This window comes from Kogia breviceps, chromosome 16 (genome assembly GCF_026419965.1).
Source record: "Kogia breviceps isolate mKogBre1 chromosome 16, mKogBre1 haplotype 1, whole genome shotgun sequence".
NCBI lineage: Eukaryota > Metazoa > Chordata > Mammalia > Artiodactyla > Physeteridae > Kogia > Kogia breviceps.
The window spans coordinates 23301279-23324067 of record NC_081325.1 but is presented as its reverse complement, the minus strand read 5'-3'; positions in this window follow the sequence as shown (position 1 = coordinate 23324067).

The following is a 22789-nucleotide window of genomic DNA, read 5'->3' as shown; positions in this document are numbered from 1 at the left end:
AATGGTATGCAGCCACTAGAATCAGGTACAGTTATGGTTGCTGATATGGAAAGAATCTCAAAGATGTATTTTTCAAAGGAAAGAACAGCACAGTGAAAAGTTACATGTATATAATAATCCTTTTTTAACTAAAAGGATATATACATAAATATATTTGCATGTAAGAATGCCATTATATGCATGCAAAAAACTTTTAAAGGAAATACAAGGTGGTTATCTTTAGAAGAGATTGTAGAGAGGTAGATTTTTTTACTTTTTAATTTTAATATTTACATATTTCAATTCTCTATTATAAATTTCAGTGGAGACTATGAGACTATTTAGTTTTCTTCTTCGTACTTTTATATAATAAGTAACTCTAAATGTTCTTTAGAAAGCAGTGAGGGACGCCATTAGTATGTTTAAATTTTATATAACCATTTGGTAATACTTATCAAAAATTTAGAAGTGCCTACCTGTCATTCCAGTGTTTTTACTGCCAGGTGTGTATCCTACCAAACAAGAACACAAAGGTAGATGTACAAGGATGTTTGGCCCATCACCTAAACTGGTGAAAATCAGGAGTGAAATGCCCATGAAAAAGAGACAGCTTTAATGAATTATTACAGTGCATCTAAGCAATAGCATATCAGGCAGTGGTTAAAATAGATAAATGAAGTCTTGAAAAAAATGCTCCTGGTTGCAAAGCAGTGTATTACACCCTCATTATAATAGTGAAAATATTATATTCATATAGATAATAGAGTCACATCCAGTGAGGGGATTCGGTCTTCAAGCAAATTCATCGCTGAGAATCAACTACAATCAAACCTGCATCTACAAGCACTAGGACCACACTGAGCTGTGAGATGTATACCCTCCACAGGCCTGGAAGCAGCTCTCCTTAGGGCCAGCAGAGTCCCAGACTCTCTCAAGTCTCTGTGCTCCACGGAGTAGAATAAGTAGCCCGAACTTCTATCTACGCTGCTTTCTCTTTGCAGTTTTCTCTCTTTCTATATATTTTTATTATATGTGCATTAGTTGGTTTGGTAGGTTATCATGCAACTCCAATACATAAAGATTTATATAGAGTAAAATATCTGAAGGGCTACATGGCAAAGCATAACAGTTTACTTCTGAGAAAGAGGTGGAGATAGAAAAAGAGAAAATATTTTTTCTTTGTGCCTTTTATATTGTTTGAGTGTGTATTACTTTATACATGCTAAAATATATATTTTATACTTAATATTTTATACTAAAAAGAAATTTTAAAAATTGATATGGCTAACACATTTAAGGAAATGTGGAGAGGTATGAGACGAAGGTGTGTTGGGAGATTGAATTTGATTCTGTAGATAATGAGAATCACATGGAAATTTTTAACCTCTAAGGGTGATGATATTTCAATTGATATTTTTGGAAGATAACGTATAGGATTAAAATTATAGGTGGAACTGGTGAGAGGTAGACTGAGTTTATGAATCAGTTATCTTTTGGTTTTTATCTAAATAATGAAGATATTCCTCTACCTAGTTTTGCACTGGAAGTTCCTAGGGTACAGTATTGAGGTCCCTATGTGGCTATAAGAGTAGACAGACGGTCAGACATTCAGTCCCCAATTCTTTCATCTCTACTTTCATCCTCATCTTGTGTCCTGGCATCCATTAAGTGTTTATAGGTGTCTTGGCAAGAGGGAAATTCAGGCTCCTTCTTGAGTCATATGAGTGGACCAACAGTGATGCAGGGAAGAAAGCTCCCAATGGAGGTCAGCCTTGCTGGAAATGCAGAGATGGACAATCCCTGTTCCTAGGGTGGTCAAGGGTGTCAGGGTGCAGCTTGAAAGTTGTCATTGGAGGGTGACCTGGGTTGCACTCAGTGGCACTGACTCCCAGCTAATAGCCCAGGGCTCTTTGAGTTATAGTGATTTCAGTTCCTTCCCCCGGTGATTTTCATAGGGTGCTAATCTCCTCCAGGGCAGGTTCAAATGAAAATCCCTGTGTGAATGTTAGGTGAGTGAGAGTTCAATGGGGTGCCAATCATTGGATTTAAAATACTTCATGTTGGGTGTGGTGGCCCAGAAACCCTCCAGCAGAAGCAGCAGGAAGGAAGGTTATGCATCATCTGAGTATTGATTTGACTCCAGAATGTTGTCTACTCTTGTTGGCAAATACTGCGTGCTGTCCAGGAACATGGCTATGAGGCTGGGTGAAGTCCTCTGCTTTGGCAGAGCCCTAGCCTAACCCCAAAAACTTTGGGGGGAAGGTCACTTCCTGTCCCTTGCTCAGATGAGATAGCATTTGTCTATAATAAGTCTGAGGCCCATGTTGATACCATTTATAGAGAATGTTTCTTTCATTATATACCTAGCCAGATCCTAAGACAGGCCTTCAGAGGAAGGATGGATCAAGACCATGTCTAGTGTCTGTCACATCATAGAAATTAAACAACTATCTCCTTTTCTGTTTCTAACTCAAATACAGTCTACTGGCCCCATTTCTTTCTACCTCTGTGGTAAATTTATTTTGGATTTTGTTATCCTCTTTGCCACTTACCTTGATTGGTAACACCGTAAATAGGTCTTTCCAACTCATTCATTCATTCATGTCTTCATTCATTTATTTTTTTGACAAGTACTGTGTTTGTTGAGTGCTTGTGTGGGTCAGACTGTGTGAGGCATTAGGAATATAATGATGAACAAAGAGAGTCTTGGTCCTTACCCTCATGTTGTTTAAAGCCTAGAGCAGGACTGAAGTATGAAAAAAAGAATAACAGTAAAACACAGAGCCACAACCGTGAGAAAGCAATGATGGAGTGGTACAAGGTGAGATTACATAAAATGAGAATCATCTGGTGAGGAAAGTCAGAGAATGCTTTGCTGGGGAGGTGACTCTGCTGAGCTCTTTTTTCAGAAAAGCCTGGCTTTTGGCCAAGTTGATCAACTTCTTACCAGAGAGTGAAGCAACATTTCTAAAGTCACTCTAAAAGAATGAGAAATAAAGGTCAATGGAACTTACTTGGCCATATTCACAGAACTAAAGGTCATTCAAGTGACTCTGAAGGACACAAAAAAAAACAAGAACAAAACAAAACTAAAGAAAGCAAACAGGTACCCTGCTCTATTTATTAAAATGTTGCTTAATATTGGTATAATAACACTGAAGGATATAGTCCCTTCCTGACACCTGAATCTGTGGAGTTAAAAAGACCATTTTCCACTTACTTTGGACACTTTTTCCCTGTGAATGTTCTGTTCTGTCAACAGCCTATTGAAGCCCATTTCCAATCATTTTTTCAATTTTTCAAGGTCCTTCAGGATTTTGATGAGCAGTTATTTCTCTTCTCCTCACAAAGAGACCTGCTTTAAGTTGTCTATGACTAGAACGGATTGAGTTACTTAACTATCATGCTGAAGAAACTTCGAGAGGCAAATACAGGTGTCAGCAACACATTCTGCTTTCTGGAATTGCAGGATGGAATTTCCAGCCATAAGCAAGGGTGCTAGTTAGCATTTCTGGTTGGAGAGTCTGACTAACAAGCTCCTTTCTCAGGAAACAGGAGTGCCAGTTGCCTGGTTATTATCAGTTGTAAAACCAGGCCCCACCGGTGATGTGTTACAGACCTCTCTTCAGAATTCCCCCATCTAAGAGATGACTCATGAGTCAGAATTTTGGGAACTGCACAGGTAGCCATCCTGAAATTTCAGGGAAATTTGTCTGGCTTACAAATCATAAAAATAAATAGATGCTACATATTTTGAAAGAGACACAAAGCTGTCTAAGTATGGGGGAGATTGAAATGTATACAAACATACATATAGTAACTTCCTCTTCACGAATGAGATCCTGAAAGATGACGGCTTCCAGGGCAAATGGATGAAAATGATCACAGTTAGTTTGAAGTGTTTAAGTCATTAGATGCTGTACAAGTCACAATGCAATGGACTCACAAATTAAGCAGGATTGATTGGTAGTAAAATAAAAAATTAAGCAATATATGGAAATGTTCAACTGTTAAGAAACTGACCAATGCTAACATGTAGCAGTAATTAAAATAATTCAAAGGGCTTCCCTGGTGGCGCAGTGGTTGAGAGTCTGCCTGCCGGTGCAGGGGACACAGGTTTGTGCCCTGGTCTGGGAGGATCCCGCATGCCGTGGAGCGGCTGGGCCTGTGAGCCGTGGCCGCTGAGCCTGTGCGTCCGGAGCCTGTGCTCCGCAACGGGAGAGGCCACAGCAGTGAGAGGCCCGAGTACCACCAAAAAAAAAAAAAAAAATTCAAAAATAATAAAGCTCATTAATGTTGAAAACAGGGAGAAACAGTTCATCTAAAGTACATATATTTTGCACTTAAACCGTGTATTTATTTTTTCACATCCATTATTCCCTGTGAGCATTATTACAATCCCTTTTTTACATGCTGATATGAGTTTATTTCTCATTTCTGATTATAAACAAAACACATTTTTCATGAATAATTCAAAGAGATAGAAGAAGAGATATAAAGTTAAAAGCAAAATTCACAGGAAATCCCAACTGAGATCACTATTGTTAAGAATTTTGTCAACATCCTTGCAGATGCTTCTATGTATATATACAGTAGATACCCGTGTAATAATTTTGCATTTGCTACCAGGTTGATACTTTGTAGTATATACACAGTCAATAAATATTTTCTTCCTACTCCCTGGGAAGGAAATTTTATTCACTTAGTATTTTCTTCTCTCCCTACCTTATTATTCAGATTATGGTAATTACTACCAAAGGAAGAGGTAAGAGGAGCAGGAAGAGAAAGAGATGATCAATTTGGGAGCAAAGTTTGTGGATGAGACTGGAAAAGCTGTTGGGGAGAGAGAGGCTTCAGGAAGGAGCTATAATATTACAGTGTGAAAGAGAACAGGATGAAAAAGGTGGGTTGCAAAAGATATTTTAAGATATGGTACTGTGAGTTAGCAGCTGTATGTCCTTTAATGTTTTCTGAAAGTTGAGAGCAAAGACTGAAATTGCTTGGTAAAGCCTTTTGTTAGCTGGGCTGTTTCTGTGAAGGTCATGGTGCTGAGACTGGATCTCAGAGGGATATGGGATTTATTTGATTTATATACAAATGGGATTTTATCAACTATGCTGCTTTGTAATTCCTTTTCTCTCAAAAATACGTCATGGCACTTCTTCTCAAGTCAACAGATATAAATTTCCATGATTCTCTTTAGTGGATTCTCTGGTGGGAATACACCATATCTTTATAATCAGGCCCATATTGGTGGATGTTTAGGTTGTTTCTAATGGTGATGAACACCTTTGTGAATCTTTACATGTTTATGTGACTATCTCATTGGAATAGACTATTTATTAGATATAACATTTTACATTTTAAATTTTATTACGTAATACCAACAAAATGTCACACTAATCTATACCCTCACCGAGTGTAAAAGTCCCATAGCCACCCAGACTCATTCTTATCATCTTATTTTTTTGAAGAGGATTGCCACAATTTGGACAATATATCTAGAGCACACATCTTAAGAAGCTGAAACACAGGAAGACTGAGGGACTCTCAACTAAGATGTTAGAACTGAGTATTTCTAGTCTGGTGACTTCTCTATAGGTGTCTTGTGCCTGGAAAAGCCAAATGACAATGACATCTGTTAGGCCACACGGAGACTAATGCCACCCAGAAGGTAAAGAAAGATAGTGAAAAGTGGCAAATGAAACTATTTTCAGTTCAACTCATCTGTGTAACCAGGGTGCACACCATGGTGATGAGATGATGTGTATAAAAGTACTTTGTACATCACTAGACGTTGAGGTACCACTTGGGAAAACAATTGCCCCCTTTATCTGTACAGTTAGGACTGTGTGTGTTTAGCTAATTGAAAAATTATAAGCATTGTGGTTTGACCTTGCATCTCAGTGTCATTTTTATCTTCTGCAACCTGATAGCCAAATTCCCAGTAAAAGAAGCATTTGATATTACAAAAATGTGCTGACAGGGTCATTGCCAATCTGGACCATGTTTCCTTGTGATATCCTGATGATTCAAAGCCAGAACGTCCAATGCTATGCTGTCTTGTAGCAAATGTACTACAGACAGTATCTTTCTCTGTCAATTTGTGTCCCCACGTTGCCTTTGACCTTGGCCTATATTGATTCTATGCTTATTTATATTCATTTTGTCTCTAGAAAAGTGGGTCCAGACAGCCGTCTCTGAGTTTATTTTACCAGCTCAGGTCTTGCCTGACTCTTAAGGATTCCAGTCACCAGAGCAGCTGTGTTTAACCTTGTCTGTTAGTCCTTGCCCAAGAAACCCATCCGAATTGGCAATACTTCTGAAAACACAAGTGAGACTAAATTACAAATAGAGAAAGCGTCTGGGTTAAGATAAACAGTCACCAGACAAAAGCTATCTCCTTCCATGTTCTTTTTTCTGTAGGAAAAACAAGGAACTAGATCTGATCTTATTCTTAGGTGAGATTTGTTGTTCTATTTAAAAGCACTTATCTCAGAATTTCTGAATAGCAATAGGAAGTGGCATCGGGAGGGGTGGTTTGCAGTGCAGTTGTCTGCTTATAGTAATAAAGATTCAAATCTAGTTTCTGCAGTTCTGCCTTTGGTATCTTTATTTTGAACTAGAATGGCACAGAAAAAAATGGATTGAGGACCTTGTAATTGGAGCATGTCTTATATTTCCTAGTTACAGGGACCTTCAGGAGATTAGATTTTTCAGGATACTTAAAAGCACAGAAAAGCAAAAAAAAAAAAAAAAAAAAAAAACCCTCCTACCTCGCTGGTAATTCCTGTGTGAGGACAGGACAACCTCTAAGGTTGGAAACCTAGGTGAGGGAAGAAAATCATTTCTGTTAGCAGAGGATAATAAATAGTAATTATTTTCAACTATGTTTGCCCCTATGAGATAGTCTCACCATCCCAGAGACATGGTCAATGGGAAGTGGTCTCATTCAGTATGAGGAATTGCATTCTCCTTTAATTCTGGGGACCCTCAGGTAAGTACACACTGGCCTGCTTATCTTCAAAAGTTGCCCATGCAATCTGCAAGTTAAGAGAAGAGGGCAGGGGAGACCTTCAAGATGGCAGAGGAGTAAGATGTGGAGATCACCTTCCTCCCCACAAATACATCAGAAATACCTCTACATGTGGAACAACTCCTACAGAACACCTACTGAACGCTGGCAGAAGACCTCAGACTTCCCAAAAGGCAAGAAACTTACCCATGTACCTGGGTAGGGCAAAAGAAAAAAGGAAAAACAGAGACAAAAGAATAAGGACAGGACCTGCACCAATGGGAGGGAGCTGTGAAGAGGCAAAAGTTTCCATACAGTAGAAGCCCCTTCACTGGTGGAGATGGGGGAGTGGGCAGGGGGGAAGCTTCAGAGCCACGGAGGAGAGCACAGCAACAGGGGTGCGGAGGGCAAAGCGGAGAGATTCCCGCACAGAGGATCGGTGCCGACCGGCACTCACCAGCCGGAGAGCCTTGTCTGCTCACCTGCCGGGACAGGTGGGGGCTGGGAGCTGAGGCTCGGGCTTTGGAGGTCGGATCCCCCGGAGAGGACTGGGGTTGGCTACATGAACACAGCCTGAAGGGGGCTAGTGTGCCACGTCTGGCCGGGAGGGAGTCCAGGAAAAAGTCTGGACCTGCCGAAGAGGCAAGAGACCATTGTTTCAGGGTGCACGAGGGGAAGGGATCCAGAGCACCGCCTCAATGAGCTCCAGAGACGGGCGTGAGCTGTGGCTATCAGCGCGGACCCCAGAGACGGGCATGAGATGTTAAGGCTGCTGCTGCCGCCACCAAGAAGCCTGTTTGCGAGCACGGGTCACTGTCCACACCTCCCCTCCCAGGAGACTGTGCAGTCCGCCACTGCCAGGGTCCCATGATCCAGGGACAACTTCCCCGTGAGAACACACAGCGCGCCTCTTGCTGTTGCACTGTCACGCCTGCCTCTGCCGCCGCAGGCTCTCCCCACGTTTCGTACCCCTCCCTCCCCTCGGCCTGAGTGAGCCAGAGCCCCTTAATCAGCTGCTCCTTTAACCCCATCCTGGCTAAGCGAAGAACAGACGCTCTGAGGCGACCTACACATAGAGGTGTGGCCAATCCAAAGCTGAACCCCAGGAGCTGTGCGAACAAAGAAGAGAAAGGGAAATCTCTACCAGCAGCCTCAGGAGCAGTGGATTAAATCTCCACAATCAACTTGATGTACCCTGCACCTGTGGAAAACCTCAACAATGAATCATCCAAAAATTGAAGCAGTGGACTTTGGGAGCAACGATATGTACATTTTTATCCTTTTTCTCTTTTGTGAGTGTGTATGTGTGCGCTTCTTTGTTTGATTTTCTCTGTATAGCTTTGTTTTTACCATTTGTCCTAGGGTCCTGCCTGTCCATGGTTTTTTGTTGCTGTTGTTGTTGCTTTTTATTTTTACTTTTCTTTTTCTTTTTTTTTTTTTAGTATAGTTTTTAGCACTTGTTTTCATTGGTGGATATGTTTTTCGGTTTGGTTCTCTCTTCTTTCTTTTTTTCTTATCATTTTTCCTTTTTTATTATTTTTTATTTTTAACAATTATTTTTTATTTTAATAACGTTACTTTATTTTATTTATTTATTTACTTATTTTTCCCTTTTCTTCTGAGCTTTGTGGCTGACAGGGTCTTAGTGCTCCAGCCAGATGTCAGGCCTCAGGCCTGTGCCTCTGAGGTGGGAGAGCCAAGTTAAGGACATTGGTCCACCAGAGACCTCACAGCTCCACATAATATCAAACAGCAAAAGCTCTCCCAGAGATCTCCATCTCTATGCTAAGACCCAGCTCCACTCAATGACCAGCAAGCTACAGTGCTGGCCACCCTATGCCAAACAATTAGCAAGACAGGAACACAACCCCACCCATTAGCAGAGATGCTGCCTAAAATCATACTAAGATCACAAACACCCCAAAACACACCACCAGACATGAACCTGCCCACCAGAAAGACAAGATCCAGCCTCATCCACCAGAACACAGACACCAGTCCCCTCCACCAGGAAGCCTACACAACCCACTGAACCAACATTAGCCACTGGGGACAGAAACCAAAGAAAACGGGAACAACGAACCTGCAGCCTGCAAAAAGGAGACCCCAAACACAGTAAGTTAAGCAAAATGAGAAGACAGAGAAAAACACAGCAGATGAAAGAACAAGGTAAAAACCCACCAGAGCAAACAAATGAACAAGAAATAGGCAGTCTACCTGAAAAAGAATTCAGAGTAATGATAGTAAAGATGATCCAAAATCTTGGAAATAAAATAGAGAATATATAAGAAAAGTTTAACAAGGACCTAGAAGAACTAAAGGGAAAACAAACAGTGATGAACAACACAATAAATGAAATTTAAAATTCTCCAGAAGGAATCAACAGCAGAATAACTGAAGCACAAAAGCAGATAAGTGACCTACCTGGAAGATAAAATAGTGGAAATAATTAACACAGAGCAGAATAAAGAAAAATGAATGAAAAGAATTGAAGACAGTCTCAGAGACCTCTGGGACAACATTAAACACACTAACATTGAATTATAGTGATCCCAGAAGAAGAGAAAAAGAAATGGACTGAGAAAAGATTTGAATGGATTATAGTTGAAAAATTCCCTAATATGGAAAAGGAAATAGTCAGTCAAGTCCAGGAAGCACAGAGAGTCCCATACAGGATAAATCCAAGGAGAAATGTGCCAAGACACGTTCCTTGCCAAGAAACGTGCTGAGACACATCCAACACTGCAGAAACACAAAGGATCATGAGAGATTACTGCAAGAAACTATATGCCAATAAAATGGACAACCTGGAAGAAATGGACAAATTCTTAGAAAAGCACAATCTTCCAAGGCTGAACCAGGAAGAAATAGAAAATATAAAGACCAATCACCAGTACTGAAATTGAGAATGTGATTTAAAATCTTCCAACTTGGGCTTCCCTGGTGGCGCAATGGTTGGGGGTCCACCTGCTGATGCAGGGGACACGGGTTTGTGCCCCAGGTGCCACCAAGTGGCTGGGCCCATGAGCCATGGCCGCTGGGCCTGCGCATCCGGAGCCTGTGCTCCACAACGGGAGAGGCCACAGCAGTGAGAGGCCCGCGTACCGCAAAAAAAAAAAAAAAAAAAAAAAAAAAAAAAGACTTCATTTAAATGTAGTAAACCTGGGTATAGTCTGGGAGCATCCCAAGTTCAGAAGATGAAAAGAATATACATGTAAGAATTGGGCTGGGACTTCTTGCTTGACATTGATACTAATTAAAAGTCTAGGAGTAAGGAATTTTATGGCAAGAAGCTCCTATAATGCTGACTTGTAAACTAAGATTGAGAAGGTTCTGAAAGACATAGATGTTGTATTGAAAGAAAGGTCAAAGATACTGTCCAGTATGTTTAATTGTCACCTGTCCATCATCAAACAATACTTCAGGGATAACAGCTCGGAGTATGGAAATTAAGGTAGTGTCTCTAGTCCCTGAGTTTCTATATCTTTCCAGAGCAGAGACATTCTATCCCAAATCAAGAGATACCTACTTGCAATTATTCCTGATTTTTTAGTCTGAGAGATAAATTATATGCCAAATTTGATCAGAGACTTAAACCAGAAAAATTATCAGTCACTCGAGATTTTTTTAACTAATATTTATTGCCCTTGGGTTCAAATGAATCCGAATTTGGTTAAAATCCCTGCTGCAGGACTCTCCTTCAATCCTGATGGAAAGATTTGGTGATGAATATAAAAAAGATCAGGAATCACAGGTCATGTGACTTCGGCTGGATGATGGGAGTAGAGAGAACTGGGTGGAAGTTGGGGGTTCCCACCTTGAGTAAAGAAGAAACCTCTGTTTGGCTGTGACTAATCACTGCATCTAGGACTACATGTCTAGTGAGTTCAAGCGAACCTACTTTCAATAGAAGCTACATATGTCCTTGGGTTTTCCTAATTTTTAATTGTTGTCAGTTAATTAAAAAACTAGAAAAAGGTGAAAGGAAAAGACTTTTGCTTCTAGTTGGGATCTAGAGGCATATGAAAGCCCTTTTCTTCCATGGTAACAAAAAGAAAAATCCATACAAAATCTAAATCATACTTTTCCATGGGGCAAGCAAAGAGCAGTGGACACAAGGAAGCCTTGATGAACAGAACTGGCTCAGTAATTCTCCCTCCAAACCAAATTTTGCTGAGAAGGCAAGAGTAAAGAAGAAGGATGGTAAGTAGAGAGGAAATAACAGAAAACTTATGTTCCTATGGTAACTGAATTCCAGGACCCTGACTGAGTTGAATCTAAAGGTGAGCCAAAATTACCTGCAAAATTTCTTGTAGCTCACATACTGACAGAATCAAAAAGGCAGTGGGGGCTTCCCTGGTGGCGCAGTGGTTGAGAATCCGCCTGCCGATGCAGGAGACACGGGTTCGTGCCCTGGTCCGGGAAGATCCCACATGCCGCGGAGCAACTAAGCCCGTGAGCCATGGCCGCTGAGCCTGTGCGTCCGGAGCCTGTGCTCCGCAACGGGAGAGGCCACAACAGTGAGAGGCCCGCATACCGCAAAAAAAAAAAAAAAAAAAAAAAAAAAAAGGCAGTGGTAAGGAAGGTTGGGTTGTGCTCGACATCAGTTTTCATCAGAAAAATGCAAATTAAAACCACAATGAGATGCAATTTCAGACCCAGTAGAATGACTAAAATTAAAATTATGACATCAAATGTTGGCAAGGAGGTGAAACCATGGGAGCTCTTACACACCGCTGGTGGGAGTGTAACTACTTTGGAGCACTCATTGACAGTTTCCTGTGGTGTTATGTATACCTATCCATGACAAAGTAATTCTATTCCTATGCATATACCTAAGAGACATAAAAACGTTTGTCCACCAAAAGATTGTACAATAATGTTCTTTACATCAGATTTATTCATAGTAGCTAAACATACTTCTGAAAATATAAGCTTATTAAAAATATAAGTGCCTGGGGCTCCAGGCACACTTTCAGAATCAGAAATGGCATTGAGGAGCATTGTACATAGAACAAACACCTGGTGATTGCTATCATCAAGGGACCACTGAATTCAGTAACTACATTCTGTAGTGGATGTGTTTACCTTCCTAAACAAAAGCACCAGGAATCTTGCACTTAAAATAACCAGGCACTTAGGGGGTCAAGAGGTGGATTTTGCTTCCATTGGTTAACATCTGGGTCATGCAAATGGCATTTTCTTGCAGTGTTCTCTTTAATAAATGGCAAATGTTTTCCTCCTGGCAATCAGCACTGGAGAGTAGTCTGCTTTCTAGCTTGCATGGATCTGGGGTTAAAATAAGTTTGAAGTCCTCCTCTACAAAAACAAGTTTAGCAAACATCAATCCTTTCAGAAAATCATTGAGACTTAAATGGCACCTTAATAGTATTCTTCCATCTTCCAAACAGTTGGGCTGGAAGATTTTTGTGGGAATGCAAATCTGAAACCCAGGGCTAGGGGCTGGGTAGGGACGCGATTTCACAGGGTCTGGCAGATAAGAGTTGTCATGCCAACCCACATTTGCAGTGTTTCTTCCTATTCACTGAGGTTAAGCTAGAAAAAAAGTATTTTTTTCTCCAAACATTTCTCCCGATCACTTTTATGTGACTGGCACATTTTCATCTTGTGCAGAAAGTCTGAGCCCAAAGAACAGACTTCACTTCTGTGCTATTGATTGAAAGAGAAAACGTGTGCTGAGTGCCATAGGAACTTCCATCTAAGGAGTCTAATCATCTTTTATTTCTGCTGAAGAAATAAAAAAGCAAGAGATAGGTAAAATGGATTTTTTTCTAAGCCTACCTTGTGAGCACACGTGTGCACGTGTGTGTCTTCATGTGCATGCTTGTACAATCACAGACATGAACCAAGCTGAGGTTAGCACCCTCCAGATTACAATGGGAGGCCTGGAGCATTCCCTATGGACTCTGGCAAATGAGTGTGTAAGGATGCAGGGCAATGGCTGACAGATTGCCGTCTATTCTCTGATAGTAACCTGGCTGGTGTGTCGAGGCCCTGGGGAAGTGCTGCTACAGGTACCGAAGTCTAGCCAGTGAAGCTTGTCAGGCTGATGGATGGGAGTGAATCTCAAAAGACCATCAACACTGCCACCTCGCCTTCAAATGGAAGACACACCAGGCTGACTCAACAAATAGCTCAGCATCACCCAGCAGGAAAGGCAGCTGGAGGAAGTGCAGGAAGATGGAAGGGGTGAAAGAGTGCTGGTTTACATGGGAAGAAACTGATGACTTGTTAAGTCTGACTTATTTTGACAATGAAGGCAGTTTGTCCTGGTGTCATCTTAATTACCTTCTGTGCAAAGGGGAAAAAAGGCAGTAAGTGGCAACAGTTAATTTGCACTGTCAATTGATTATTATCTTTTCTTTCTAGGAATTCTTCTGATGCACAAAGCATATTCTATAACTTTCCCCTAGAGATGAATTCTATTAGATTCAGCCGTTTCTGTCTCCTCAGAAAAGGTACTAACATTGCCAATACTGAGCATCTGTGTGTGTGGGTATGTGGGTGTATGAGGATGTGTGTGTGCGTGTGTGTGGGGGGGGATATTTGGTGGTTTTATTTTGCATGCAGGTAAGTTTTGTGTCCCTTATGGGAACCTTTAAAATTTCTCTTGCTTTCTGGTCTCTAAACTCCAATAGCCATTTGTACTTAAGACCAGATGCTCTGCAGAAACCAGAACTAAAACTTATTTTCCTCTGGGGGCTTAGAAGGAAAGAGAACTTTTTTCAAGATGATGATGAGGAATTCACACAAATCAATGCTTCAGAGGAGATGTGAGTTCTCACCTGAATTGGCACCATCTTTAGAAGGCACATCACTTATCCACTCAGTTTTGAGTTTTCTAAGAAAATAGAGAAAGCAGTGCATCTTACCTATTTTTGGAAAAAAGAAGAAAAGAGCAAGAACGAACACAATCATCTCTGCTTTTCTACTCTCTGATTTCTCCTTTTTGCTTATTTCACACTCTCTAATAAAGGACCAATGGGAATATTTTATACATTTATTTAGTATTTATTTACTTATCCGTTTATTTAACATTTATCCATTGACTCAGCAGTTTCCACTAATGTCTGGGTAGGAAATGTCTCTGCACAGGTGTGGATGGGGGCAGTGGACCTGCCCAGGGAGTACCCGCTTATGGCAGTCTGCTCAGAGACCACCATCATGAGTAAGCTATGTCTGAAGTCAGGAGAGGAGGGTGCCTGTTTGGAACGTGATATATTAAGTGGCTTATAACTGACTTCTTTAAACTCCCTTCCCACTCAGTCCTTTGGTTTTGGCCCCTGAGTCCTCCGGTTTTCTACACATGCTTGAACCAAAGAACTCCCAGACCAGGGCAGGCAGCAGAGGAGTTGTGTGGTCTCCACGCACATGACCAGCCTCCCAGTCCTCCTAGAGAATGCCACCTTCACTCCCCACTCCCAGTAAAACCTAGCATCCTGTCCTGTGCAGAGTAAGGACTGAACTGTTTGTTGGGTCAGTGAGAAAGTGGATGAAAAAGCAGATTCATTTGTTTGTGGCGCCTCTGCTCTCCTGCTTTTAGTCTGAGTGAAGATGAGCCAAGAGAACATTCTCTGACAGAGATGAAAGCCAGCAGGCATCTGTTTGATGCCCTAGAGAACAAGCAAGGAGCTCTGAGGCAAAGCCCTCGTGAGGAGCCCTGAGCTCCTAGGGCTGCTGATAATGATGTGGTTTCAAGGTAAGGTCAGTGGACCAGAACCCTGAGAAAGGATCCCAAAGGCCTTGGGATCCCGGGCTCTCTGCTCCACTGACCGGGACATCCTTAATAGAGCATTAGTGGGGAAGAAGGCAGCTGTCAAAGGAGAAGAAATTCTCAGTTCCACTCAGGATATGACAATGTGGTTTATGGAAGAGACAACTTTAAACAGCAAATGATAAAGAAGGGCTGTCACTCTGCATTTACAGGAAAATTCTGTGGGCTCAATCTAAGAAGTGGATTTGTGCTCTGACTGTAGAGCAAGCAGCGCCAGGGCTGAAGGGAAGTTTCATGCCCAGAAACACGAGTTCAAGTTTTGTAATAGCACACAGGGTTCTTCTAATGTCTAACCTTTGGACGCTGTAATGTGGCTCTTTCCTGACCTGCTATGTTCTTGCTGATGGTAGGGACCTTCAAGAATCATCTCCGTAGTAGCTCCTTGCTTACTTACAGACTTCCATGGACACCAAGTTGCTTCTGTGATTCTTGTAAAAAATAGATAAGCCATATGACGATTAGCAACTCATTGTTCTTTAGAGATCAGCAATGTGGAAATATTATCTATCGTTTTTATCATTTGAGTCCTAAGAGACATCTGAGAATCTATAATACGCTACACTAAATGTAACACAAGAGCAGTTACTCTTTCAAGGAGATATCTGCTTATCAACTCTCCAGAGAGGCTGTGGGAAAGGCTATCTGTTTGGGATTATTCCCTTTTCCAGCCAAGCAAAGTTTTGTATGCCCACAACGTCTCACCTCCTTGGGCTCGTGTCATTCTGAAGATTCTTCCCTGCTCCTAGCATACCCTCTTCTCACTGAGCCGCTCTCTTCATGCCTTTAAATGTTAACATTTAAATCATGTCCTCAAGCTTTCGGCCTCCTGGAAGACTTTTCAGAAAACCCCTCTCTAAACTCTTCACTTTGGTTGGCTCAGCCAGCACTGGCTTGAAGCCATAATAAGCTGTATCTATGATTTCTGTTTATTATTTGCACACTGTCATGTCTTTGCATTTAAGTTAGACTTTGTATCTGTCCCAGGTGGGCAAGGGAGGTCTTTGATTTTGCCAGGATCTTGAGACGCATGTTCTGCACATGGCAGATTATGTTAATGGGGTCTAACTGATCAACGAAATGGGGGCTCAGGTTGAACCTGGCAGAGAGGAAATGAGACATGAAGCCCTGAGGGTGGCTGAAGAAAAGGCAGTCATCCCAATGGACTATGTTCCATTGAAAGGTTCCTGTTGAAATATAATAGAGAACAGCAGGAATTCAATGCACCACCATTTACCATCTGATGGATATTTGGTTGTTTGCTGCTTGGGTCTCTCAGTCCAGCTCCTGGAAGACATATGCCCTGCAGACTGCAAGTTCCAATTACTGGGGAATTACATCTTTAAAAAATACAGTTTCCAGAAATATAACATAACTAAATAAAATCTAGTACTGAAGGCAGGAAGAAACATCCGTCTCCTAATGCTTAGCTGGAATAGCTTTTCCTCCAGCACATGGGACACATTTTGTTCAGTTCCTTCATTGAAGACAGATTGGAAAAATGAGAAGCAGTTGAGTTTGGGAAATTAATTATCGTATCTTTGTGTCAAATGTGGTAATGCTTTGAAAGTAGGATTAGATGGACATCATATGGAGACTAGGAGCTGAGAGACACCATAGATAAATGAAGAAAACAAAAGCAAAATATTTTTGAGTCAGTCATTTAATCGTCCTCCTGGACAAAAGATAACCTTGTGTTATAAGCGTTCAGGTTATAGAGTAAAAGATGCATTTTATACTCTCATGTAAAGGCATAATCTGCAAGGGTATAATCTGACCCAGGTGTAACCCAATCTGTGAATTTAAAAGATGCTTTAGGGCTTCCCTGGTGGCGCAGTGGTTGAGAGTCCGCCTGCCGATGCAGGAGACACGGGTTCGTGCCCTGGTCCGGGAAGATCCCACATGCCGCGGAGCAACTAAGCCCGTGAGCCAGGGCCGCTAGGCCTGTGCGTTCGGAGCCTGTGCTCCACAACGGGAGAGGCCACAACAGTGAGAGGCCCGCATACCGCAAAAAATAAAAAATAAAAAATAAAAAAAAAAAAAAAAAAAAAAAGATGCTTTATAACAGGATTTAACTGTACTTGTCCGAATTTTGCCCTTCATTCCAGTTGTGGGATTTAATTAATCATTACCCAGAGGTCAGTCACCTCAAGGCAAATGCCATAAAAGGACAAAAAAATTATCTTAATGTGGGTTAGGATTAGATGCTGGCAGTTTCCATTTTCTTACTATTATCAATTGTTTAAAGAGCTTTGCTGAATGACCTCATTGTACGTGTGCCTTGAGGCTTTCTAGAGCAATTTGGAAAATACGTTGTAGAACAAACCACAAGATTATTAAAACGACTTTAAACAGTATGAGTCCAATTTCCAAAGGAGGTTATAATACTCATGTTTACTCATATTTTGTCTCCTTATATAATTATTCTCACTCCATATTTCGAGAATACAATGTTTAAGAATGTGTCCCCACCTAATAATTATCTCAGCCCCCTCTTTACTCTTTTATTTCTGTTCTTTTTATTCTAGGAAGCAACTTTCTGGCTTCTAGCAAGAGCTCACAGGGGAATTTAAGAACGAAAGGCTGAGTGATCTAGATTAAAACCCCAGAATCCCTCCTTCATGTGCTTTCCTTTCAATATATGTAATTTTTTCCCCATCAAGGAATACCTTTTGAACAAAATTAAGTGGGTTTGTCCTCACCACTATCAGCAAAGGATTAAATACATGGTTTCTTCCCACTGCTCTTTTATTGCCTGTTTCTGCCCCCGTGTTCCCTGAAGTGTTAGAAGTTGGGCTAGAACCTCTGCTAACTGCCACTCAGAAAGATTAAAAAGACGGTGGAGTAAGGAACAGGTGCCCCGAGGACATCTGCTAGTGGATCCAACTTACTGTGATCCCAGGGAGCTAGAGGAGCAGATCTGCTGTGATTTGCCCAAAGAGGTTGCCTCCTGGTAACCTGTTTCAGACCAAACATACCAAAGTCTTAAACATGAAACTTGAAAGCAAAGGACATTCTAAATAAAGACCACCTTTTCATCACTTCATATATATTTTCTTCTTCTTTTCTAATTCATCTTTTTTGTTTCTCTCCCAGATTAATTGTCATAGGTATATTTCAAATCAAGATCTCTATCACAATCCCTCTTTTATATCTAGATAAAATGTTGGATGTGCAAGGAGGATTTGTCATAAAAATATGAAATAACTTGCCTGTCTACACTGCTAAGATAGAAAGAGTGCTGGATTCCATCTTCAAGTGTTCAAGTTACAGTGATGCTGTTAGCTATTGCAAATAACCATTGCCTCCATTTACTCAGTTGGAAAGAGTATAATATGATACTTTAAACTCTTTCTATTTCACAAAGACTGGGTGAGGCTGAAGTGAGATAGATATTGCATAAAACTTAAAATGTAAAGTACATACTACAGAAATATAAAATATAGTTAGTGCATTGTGAAGAGCAGTGTCATAACTTGATCTTGTCTTTTGTTTCTTGTTTGTTTTTTTATTTGCTTCTTGCATTATGCCAAGCATCTAATAATAGCCAATATTTATGTTTCAAGCACTGTGCTAAGTGGTTGGCATATGTTATTTGTTTATATAATTATTGGCTACTATTACCATCTCCACTTTACATACGAGGAAACGAAGGCACAGAGAGGCAAAGCAAGTTGCCCAAGGTCACACAGCTGGTAATGGGGATCTGTAGTAGGTTGAATTTTGTCCCTCATAAAGTTACGTCCAAGGCCTATCCCCTGGTACTTGCGCAAGTGACATTATTTGAAAAAAGGTCTTCCTGTATGTAATCAAATGGACGATCCTGAGATGAGGTAATCCTGGATTAGGATGGGCCCTGCATGTAATGTGAGTGTCCTTATGAGAGACAGATGGACACAGAGACTCAGAGGGAAAACCATGTGAAGATGGAGGCATGGATTGGAGAAATGCTGCCACAGGCCTGGAGATGTCTGGGGCCACCAGAAACTAGGAAGAGACAAGGAAAGATTCTTCCCTAAAGCCTTCAGAGGGAGTATGGCCCCGCTGACAGCTTGATTTAGGAACTTGAAGTGTCGAGAACTGTGAGAAAGTACATTTCTGTCATCTTAAGCCACCCAGTTTGTGGTAATATGTTACAGCAGCTGTAGGAAACCACTATAAGGCCCCAGGATTCAAACAGAAGGAGTCTGACTCCAGAACGTAAACACTTGGCTGTTTTCTTTTAATTCACAGTTTTATTTGAAGTACAAGTAAATTTGGGAGAGAAGGATATTATAAACTGAATGTGGTATGATTGTTTCGGCGAAATGAAATGGTTAAATTGTGGGAGAGTGTTCTTACACAAGCTAAGACATCAAAATCATTGTTCTGGGGCTTCCCTGGTGGCGCAGTGGTTGGGAGTCCGCCTGCCGAAGCAGGGGACACGGGCTCGTGCCCCGGTCCGGGAGGATCCCACATGCTGCGGAGCGGCTGGGCCCGTGAGCCATGGCTGCTGAGCCTGCGCGTCTGGAGCCTGTGCTCCGCAACGGGAGAGGCCATGACAGTGACAGGCCCGCGTACGGCAAAAAAAAAAAAAAAAAAAAATCATTGTTCTGTGGGGATGGGGCTGTTGGCCTGTTGGCACTCTAAGTTTTTCAAAATATTTGGTCCAGAAGTAGTATAATAATTTAGTTTTAAAAGATTAAAAAATTAAAAATCCTTTCGGAAAGAGAAAATAGTACATTAACACTCAGCAAAGATAAACAAACTCCCTAACAAGTAAACCCAATAAGAGCAGAACACAAGAACATGCTAGCTGATGAGTTGAGATCTGTGCTATTGTTATCAATAACAATGACAATGGCAGTTTGGGATCAATACGTATTGTGTACTGACAGAAAAAAAACAATTTCTTAGAGCTATTGGGTTTCTTGGCCCAGACTAAAACGTCTCTGAACAATCTAGCATTTCCTAGCCTGGCTAATATATTTTACTCATGAATACATTTTTGTTCCATAAAATATTCTCTCCACTTCCACTGATTTATAAATATACCATTCAAAAGCTGTTATAAATAGAATTCTTTGGAGGTTGAGAAAAGCTCTGGTCAAGGCTACCTCCTCCCTTGTCTGGGCTCTTGGACATCAGCTTTGCACGATGATAGCTCAGCTAGATGACTCAGTAGCCACACTCATCCTTCACCTTCCTCTGGAGAGACATGGAGGACCAATGAGCCTCAGGAAAAGAGGAAGTGAGCGCCACAGCCAGGATCCCAGTCCACCTCTGTAAACATCAGGAGCAGCTACTAAGCTTTGTCTTTTTATGTTCAGTAAAATTTAAGTCTGCCTGAGCTAATTCCCTAACTCCGTCCCTGAGTTCTCTCCTAAGCTCTAATTCCATGTTTGCGATGGTTTTTTACAACCCTCCCCTTGGTTTTCCGTCTATGCAATAAGATTCAAATGACCTTATTGTAGCCCTTCTTTCCCCCTCCTAATCCGATCTCAACCTGGGGCTTCTCTGAGTTACTCATGCTTTTAAGGGCAACACCATTCTCCCTGGAATCAAGCTTTGCCTTCATCTTTCATCCTGACCCCCCATTATTTGTGCTTCCAATCATTTGTCAAGAGCTGTTAAGTATACTCCATAAATGTCTTTCACATCGAAACGGTCCTCTCCATTCCCACTGTCATTACCTGCCAAGGTTAAGTTATGACACTTCTTTTATTGCATTTCCACAGCTTGCAAAACCAGTTTTCCCCTCTCAGCATGCCTGAATTTTATCCCCCACAAGCCCCTCTCAGATTCTACTTCTTCCAGGATTCCAGCACTCCCACCTGAAATAGAGGTAAAGTACTTGTGTACCAAAAACACAGAGAAAAGAAGACCCCGCTCTTCAAGGTTTTACAAGAGTGAGGAGGTAGATAAATAAACAGACAACCAAATCTGGGGCTATATGAAATTAGGGTACTTGATTTGGATGGTAACAAGATCAGGGCTCCAAAAAGGGCAGATATTCAGCTGGTTCATACAGTGCGTGAACAGCGGTTTGTGAACTACTGAAGTAGTTTTGTCTTGGTTGTTAAGTAGCTGCTCTGATGCCCTGGCTGCTTGGGCCCAATTCTGGTATCTCTCCAGGATCCAGCCAGGCAGAAAGTCTCCAGTATCTGAGCCAAAGCTCTGGCCCACATCTGTTCCCGTTTGTCAAACCTTGCCATCTTATTTATTAAATATTTTAAGTATCTCCACGGCCTGTCTCACTAACTACAGGTGAAAGCTTGGGACTGACAGAGATGGTGAGGGAAAGAATCAAACCCACTTGACCAGGGAACTCTTCCCAACTTGGTTCTCTTCCAGGGGATGCCACTGTCCTCTGCAGTCAGAGTTCTGAGATCACAGAAAACCCATCTTGTGTCTTTTTCCCTTAGAATGTTTTTCATCTTCATAATTTCCCATTATTCTGCTACTTTCAACATTTCTTCATTTCTTCTTCTTTCTTATGCATTCAGGACCCTGCTCTAGGCGTCACATTTTTGTATGTATGATCGACAAAGTTAGCGAAGTATTGGAATCTTACAGATTTAACCTGTGACTTAATTATGTCTTTAGTAGGAAGGCACTCACCCACAGATGCCCCTTTCCTTCTAGAAAGGAGAATTTCTCTCTGATGACATGTCTTGCCCCAATTATTGCCCTTCCTCCTCTGTGTCCTCTCTGCCAATGCTGGACTCTTGACATCCAAGTAAATCAAGAGACCTTGCTGGAATCACTAAAAGACTTACTGTTTGACTTGACAGTCTCACTATTGTCTGCCGAAATTTTACCAGTAAGTTCAAGTGACAGCTGGGGAACATAGCAGAGAAAAGGTTTCCATTATCAGAGGCCTTGGTGAGATGTGCTCATGATCAAGGCTCAGAGGGGCTGGAAACTCAAAGAGGCTGAGTCTCCGGGAGGTCAAACATCAACTGACTCTCAGTGCATTGTGGATGCTACGGACCTGCCAGGTTTCTTGTATAAAATGCTGCTGTTTTCTCTGAAGCAGTTCATGTGCTCAGTGGTAAAGCTAAGGTGTGCTCACAGTTTGTTTGTGCCTTATTTTGGGACCAGGGCTTAACCTGTAGAGGCCTGGATTAATAGTCCTGTCACTGGGTAAAGCTCTAGGTGTCTTGAAGTTTGGACCAGTTCCTGGCCCCTCGGCTGACTTGTGGCCTCTAGTAACCAGCTCCGCTAGTCATTATTTCCCACAGGCTTCTCCCCTTCCCCTGCCCAATTCTGGAATGAGAATGCAGGGCTGGTACCACTGTCCTCTAGCCTATTGGTACCCTGTCCTTTTCCAGAGCATTTTCTGATAGGCAACAAAAAACACAACAAAACAATTGCAACATCAAAACTCAAGGAAGCATAGGATAAAATGATGTATCCTTGTAATCAATACTTAGCTCTTAAGTGTGTTGCAAATTGAGCTCCTATCCTATTTTCTTTTCTTTTCTTTTTTTTTTTTTTTTTTTTTTTTGCGGTACGCGGGCCTCTCTCTGTTGTGGCCTCTTCCGCTGCAGAGCACAGGCTCCGGACGCGCAGGCTCAGCGGCCACAGCTCACGGGCCCAGCCGCTCCGCGGCATATGGGATCTTCTCGGACTGGGGCACGAACCCATGTCCCCTGCATTGGCAGGGGGACTCCCAGCCACTGTGCCACAGGGAAGCCCTATTTTTATCTTATTTTTGAAGCCCTCATGCTCCAATCTGTATTCTTCTTGTTCTGCCCCGTCCTTCAGATTGGAGCTTAAGTTCCCAGTTCTGACAGGTAGCTCTCCCAGAGATAATTCTCTTACATAATCTATCATCTATCTATCTATCTATCTATCTATCTATCTATCTATCTATCTATCTATCATCTATCTATCTATCTATCATTGATCTTCTCTATTTTTATCCTTTGCTTATCTTCGGAATTCTCTTATAGATCTCTTGGCACTATGCCTTACTTTACTTCTGCATAACTGGTGTTTATTACAAATAAATCACCAAC